Below are 6,701 nucleotides of genomic sequence, written 5' to 3'. Positions count from 1 at the left end.
TTTTTTTTTTTTTTTTTTGGTACCAGGAATTGAACTCACGACCTTATGCTTGACAGGCAGGCGCTGTGCCGCTGAGCTATACCCCCAGCCCCCAAGATGCTATCTAAGTGATCCCTCAATACTACTCAAAACAGTCCCAAGCACTCCTTTTATTTTTTTATTATTTTTTTTTAGCAATAGCAAAGTTTTATTAAAGGGAGGAAAAGAAACAGCCTCTGCAGAGTGGGTTTGGGCCAGGTAAAAGTAGGAGAAGTGCACCCTACAGCATGAGGATAGCCACCATGGAAGTACGAACACAGTGACCCCAACTATCCTGGAAGTGGACCTCACCTGTACCTCAAATCCATTCTCTGTGACCAGCCGTCACCACACCCCACTGACCTTCCAGCAGCCCTGATTACTGCCCCACATACTGCAGACTACACTTTGTGTGGTCTCCCAGCTGCACTTCAGACGGCCCCCAAAGCTCTGCACCTCCAAGCCACAGTCCACTGACCCAAGATACACTCCCAAATGGTCCTCAGCTGTGCCTCCAAATAACCACCCGCCATCTTTCTGCAGGGGCCCCCAAGTCATACTCCAGTAGCCCCAAATGTCTCCCAAGTCTTTCAATGGCTTTTTTTCCCCCCCAGACAGTGTCTTGTTCTGTAATTCAATCTGGCGTTGAACTCATTATGTAGCCCAAGCTGGCCTTGAACACACAGCAATCCTCCTGCGTCAACCTCCGAAGTGCTGAGATTATAGGTATGTGCCACCATGCCCAGCTCTCAATGCTACTTAAGTGCATGCCAAATAATGCCTCAGGAACCCAGACCACAAAGCACTGTCCAATATCTTTTCTTCCTTTAAAAAGAAATTTTTTTTTGGTACCAGGAATCGAACTCAGGACCTTGCATTTGCCAAGCAGGCGCTTGTGCCACAGAGCTATATCCCCGGCGTTGAAAAAACTTTTTGAGACAAAGTTTCACTACACAGTTCAGGCTGATCTTGAAGTTACTACATAGCCCAGGCTGGCCTCAAACTCACAATGATCCTCCTGCCTTAGTCTCCCAAGTGCTGGGATCACAGACATGTGTCACCACACTTGGCTTTCTTTTTAAAATGTTTTAATTTTTTTTTTTTCTTTTTGGTACTGGACATTGAACCCAAAGCCTTTGTGTTCCCAGTCCTTTTTTAAATTTTGAGACAGGCTCTAGCTAAATTGCCCAGGCCAGGCTCAAGCTTTCAATCCTGTTTACTCAGCCTCGCAGAATGCTGGGAGTACAGGCATCCAATGATCGCTTCTTAAGACGTTTTATTTTTTTTTGTTTTTTGTTTTTTTTTTGTTTTTCTGCGGTACCGGGAACCGAACTCACGACCTTGCGCTTGCCAGGCAGGCGCTTTTGCCGCTGAGCTAAATCCCCAGCCCCAAGACGTTTTAATTGTAGTACAATTTATATACCATAAAAGTCACCCATTGTAAGTGTGCTCACTTAGTAAATTTACCAAAGTATGCACCAATCACCGTAATCCAAGTGTAGAGCATTTATATCATCTCAATGAGATCCCTTGTGCCCAAACACAGTCCCCATTTCCACTCCCAGCCCTAGGCAACCACTAATCTACTTCCTGTCTCTATAGATTTGCCTGTCCTGGACATTTCATATGAATGAACTAAGTGAAATTTTAACGTCTGTCTTTTTTCATTTATCATAAAGTTTTTGAGATGCATCTATTTTATAGCATGGATGAGTAGTTTGTTCATTTTGTTGTTGAATAGTAGTCTATCCAATTTTGGGCTTTTTTTGTACTGGATACTAGAAACTGAACCAAGGATTTTACAATAAACTACATCTCCAGTCCTGTTTTGAGGCAGAGTCTTGCTAAATTGCCCAGACTGACCTCAAATTTGCAATCCTCCTGACTCAGCCTCCTGAGTAGTTGGGATTACAAATGCATGCCACTGCACCTGGCTTCAAATGATCTTTTAACTGCTCCTCAAATCAGTCATTAATGGCTCCCCAACTACAACTCACAACAACGTTCTGAAATCCAGACTTCAAAACAGACTCCTAGGCCAGGAGTAAAGCTCAGTGGCAAGGCACCTGCCTAGCAAGTACGAGGTCTTCAGTTTGATTCCCAGTACAAAAAATCTGCAGACTCTTAAGTAGCCCTCCAGACCATACCCATCAGCTCTCAACTGTACCCCCAAACCATTCTTTTGATCTTAAATTATCACTAAACTACTATTAATTATCACTTTCACCCCCAAGCCATCTTCCAAAAGCCCCCACCACACCCTCAAACACTCTTTATCCCCACCCAAGAAAGCAAGGCACAGTTGTGCGTGCCAGTAGTCCCACATACTCAGGAAGCTAAGGTGAGAGGATTGCTTCAGCCCAAGAATTTGGGGTCAATCTGGAAAATACAGTGAGACTCCTTCATCTCTTTCTCTCACCCTCTTTTTTTATGGTACTGATGACTGAACTCTTCCACCGAAGACTCTGTCTCTTAAAGAGAAGACTCTGCCTCAAAACAAGGCTGGAGATGTAGTTCATTGTAAAATCCTGGGTTCAATTTCTAGTATCCAGTACAAAAAAAGCCCAAAATTGGATAGACTACTATTCAACAGCAAAATGAACAAACTACTCATCCATGCTGTAAAATAGATGCAACTCAAAACTTCCAAGCCAGGTGAGGTGGTGCATGCCTATATTCCCAGTGCTTGGGAGGCTGAGACAGGAGGATTAAAGTGAGTTTGAGGCCAGGCTGAGCTCTATAGTGAGTTCAAGGCCAGGCTGAACTACATAGGGAAACCCTGTCTCAAAACAAAACAAAGCAAAACAAAACAAAATAACCCTCCAAGAGTATCTCCAAAGTGCCCTTTCAATAATACTCAAACCTATCCCAGCACTCAGGAGGCAGAGGCAGGAGGATTGCCACAAGGTTGAGGCCAGCCTGGGCTACATATTGAGACCCTGTTTGTTTGTTTGTTTGTTTGTTTTGTCTTTTTGAGACAAGATCTTCCTGTGCAGTTCAGGCTGGCCTTGAGCTCACTTTGTAGCCTAGGCTGGTCTCAAACTTGCAACGATCCTCCTGCCTCAGCCTCTGGAGTGCTGGAATTACAGGGGTACACTACCATGCCTGGCTGAGACCCTGTTTCAAAAAAACAAAAAACAAAAACAAAACAAACAAAGAAATATCTATCCAAACCTACTCCCTAACTACTCTCCAATGACTATAAGCCTCATCTCTAAAATTCTCCTTCAAACAGCCCCAAACTCTGCCTCTAAAAATCCCCTAACTACCTTTCCTTGGTCCAGTGACAACACCCTCCAAACTATAATCCCAAACCACTCTTCAATGATTATTGTCCCCAACTTTGTCTTAAATTTTGTGCAACTACAGCACAAAACATCTTGCAGTTTTCCCAACCATACCACCAAAATCAGCCTCCAAGAATTTCTTTTTTTTTTTTACTTGATAAATACTGCACTGGTTTTGTTTTTGTTCTTCTTGTTTTGTACCGGGAATTGAACTCAGGACCTTGTGCTTACCAGGTAGGCGCTTGTGCCACTGAGCTATATCCCCAGCCCCTAAGAATTTCTAAAAACTACACCCTAACCTGCCTGGCAATAGCCCCCCGTGCTACCTGTAAATATTCCCCATGTACCTTCCCTCAGGCTCCCAACTACATCTCCAAACCACCTCCTCACGCTCTTCAAGTGCACCGAAATGCTTTCCAGTGCCCCCTAATTATGCCCTCAAACTGTCCTCAGTGATACCCAAGCATACCTAAGTCCTCTGGCGACCCCAATTCTACCCCAAGCCGTCTATATTAGTTTTCTGTGGCTGCCATAACTAATTACCACAATTTTGGTGGTTTAAAACAACAAAATGTTATTCTTTCACAGTTCTGGAGGCCAGAAATCCATAATTGGTTTCACTGGAGCAAAGTGTCATCAGAGCTCTACTCTCTTTGGAGGCTCTAAGGAACAACCTATTTAGGCCTCATCTGGCTTCTGATGGCTGCTGGGAATTCTTGGCTTGTGGTAGCATCACTGCAATCTCTGTCTCTGTAACCACAGTGCTTCCTCTTTTACTGTCAGTCAAATCTTTTGTTTGTTCGTTTGTTTTGATCCTGGGGATTGAAATCAGGGCCTTCACACTGAGCTACATCTTCGGCCCTTTCAAAACAACCCCAAAACTTGTATTTTGTTTTGTTTTTTGAAACAGGGTGTCCCTGTGTAGTTCAAGTTGGCCTTGAACTCACTATGTAACCCAGGCTGGCCTTGAACTTCCTGCCTCAATCTCCTGAATGCTGTGATTACAGGCATGTGCCACCATACATGGTCTTTAAAATTAGGGAGGCCTTGTCACAAGATAAAAAATTTTTTTTTTTTTTTTGTTTTTCAAGACAAGGTCTCACTATGTATTCAGGCTGGCCTTGAACTCCATATGTAGCCCAGGTTGACCTTCAACTCTCAAAAGCCTCCTGCCTCAGGCTTCAGGGTGCTAGGATTACAGGTGTGTGCCCCCCATGTTCAGCTAAAAAAAAATTGAAAGCTTCTTCTTCCTTGAGAAAACACTAGGTGGTAGATGGGCCAGTGCAGCAGGAGGGCCCAGAGGCCCTGGGGCCTGCCCCTGGGAGGCAGTAGTGACCTGGATTTAGTAGTGATTTTCAAGGCCACAGGTCTGAAAGGGGCTGGAGCCTAGGCCATAGGGCTGGTAGTAGCAAGGCCAAGAAACAGGAGTGGATCTTGGTGAGCAAGCTGGGCTGAAGGATGTGATCAAGTCCTATGTTAGCAGACAAAAGGCCTCCAGGCTTCTGTCCTGCTCAAAGAATTGGATGGGACAATTGATGAACTTGAAAGTTTAACATTTATTTAAAGGTAAAAAGGAGCCAGATGCGGTGGTGCACTCAGGAGGCTGAGGCAAGAGAATCAACACAAATTCCACTCTGGGCTACGCAGTGAGACCCTGTTTCAAAAAAACAAAAAATAAATAAATAAGGGTAAAAAGGAAAGATTAAAGAAAAGAAATGCTCAAGAAGAAAAAGGGAGCTGGGTATGGTGGCCCACACCTGTAATCCCAGTACTCAGGAGGCTGAGACAGGAAGAGCGCCTAGAATTTGAGGCCAGCCTGGACTACATAGTGAGCAAGACCTGTCTCAAAAAGCCTGAAAAACAAAAAACAAAAACAAAGAAAAGGAAGATACACCCTGCACACTGGACAGGCCAGTGGAAGAACAAGAGGGCAGTAGCAGGGAAGTCAGTGACCACCATCTTTCATATCCTGTTTTGTTTAGTCTTGCTTTTGTTTTGTTTTGTTTTGATTTGATTTGATTTGTTTTGTTTTTGAGACAGGATCTCATTATGTATTCCAGGCTGGCCTTGTTTTGTTTTGTTTTTTGTTTTTGAGACAGGATCTCCCTATGTATCTCCCTATGGGCTTGAACTCACTATGTAGTCCAGGCTGACCTTGAATGCAGCAATCCTCCTGCCTCAGCCTCAGTGCTGGATCACAGGCGTGTGCCCCACACTCAGTTGATATCTTCAGAGCCAAGCATCCCGTACAGGACTTCAAAGCTGTTCTGTGCAAGATCCCAGCCGTGATCTGACAGCTCCCTGTGTGCATCAGTCAGTGTTTACTAGAAAAATAGATGTAACACAAGATATACCAATTTATAAGGCATTATAAGACTGGCTTACTGTGGTCAGCCACAGAGTTGGATGAGGAAGCATGCAGAAGGGGTCTGCACAGTGGAGGCTGAAGGTTTTAGTCCAAGTTCTGGAGCTTACTGCAGTGTTTTGCGCAAGTCCGTATCAGGAGGCCAATGGGCCTATGACAAATGCTGAAGAATCTATACCAGAAAGCTAAAGCATCCCAGGTGGAAGCTGAGCAGTGTGTGCACGCGCGCGCGCGCGCACACACACACACACACACACACACACACACACACACACACACACGGTGGCTAAGGGAAATGAGAAAGGACTGATTGCTGGTTCTGCAGACAGTCCTTTCTCATTTCCCTTAGCACTCTTGCACAGGCTGAGGATGTTTACCAAGTAAGGACCCTGGCCCCCTGCTGAATCACTTAGTTAAACTTTTAAACTTCTTAAGTGGACATAACACCCTAGAGCAGGAAGGGCACTGTCCTTTACACTCCAGGATGTAGAACTGCTGAGTCACTTAGTTAAACTTCTAGACTTCTCAAGTCGACACAATATACCAACCATAACACTGTGATAGACAGGTCATGCCAGGTTGTGCAGTCTCTTTTCCATGGGGCAATTTGCCTCACCTGGAGGAGATTTAGCTTTTCTCCCGGGCCATCAAGGAGTCTGAGATGACTGACTCCTGGGCAAAGTTCTTCAGATCATCCCATGCAGAAGCAGACTCTTGTCACCACTGGGGACTATAACAGTCCCCCATTGGTCTGGGTGTAAAGTGATCCAAGGAGGTAGCCACGGCCATCCGATGGGGCATCATCCTGGCTAAGCTCTCCATTGTCCCCCTCCAGAGAAGCTACTGGGGGAACACGACTGGCAAGTGCCATCCTGTCCCTTGCAAGTTGACAGGCCGCTGTGGTTCTGTGTTGGGTCATCTGATCCCTGCTCCCAGAGGCATTGGCATCATCTCAGTCCATGGGCCCAAGACGCTGCTTCTGATGGCTGCAGTGATGATGGCTACATCTTTGCCAAGGGCTGCACTGCCAC

The sequence above is a fragment of the Chinchilla lanigera genome, unplaced genomic scaffold (genome assembly GCF_000276665.1).
Source record: "Chinchilla lanigera isolate Chin_1 unplaced genomic scaffold, ChiLan1.0 scaffold00142, whole genome shotgun sequence".
Taxonomy (NCBI): domain Eukaryota; kingdom Metazoa; phylum Chordata; class Mammalia; order Rodentia; family Chinchillidae; genus Chinchilla; species Chinchilla lanigera.
The sequence above is the reverse complement of the archived record's forward strand: the minus strand, read 5'-3'. Positions refer to the sequence as shown.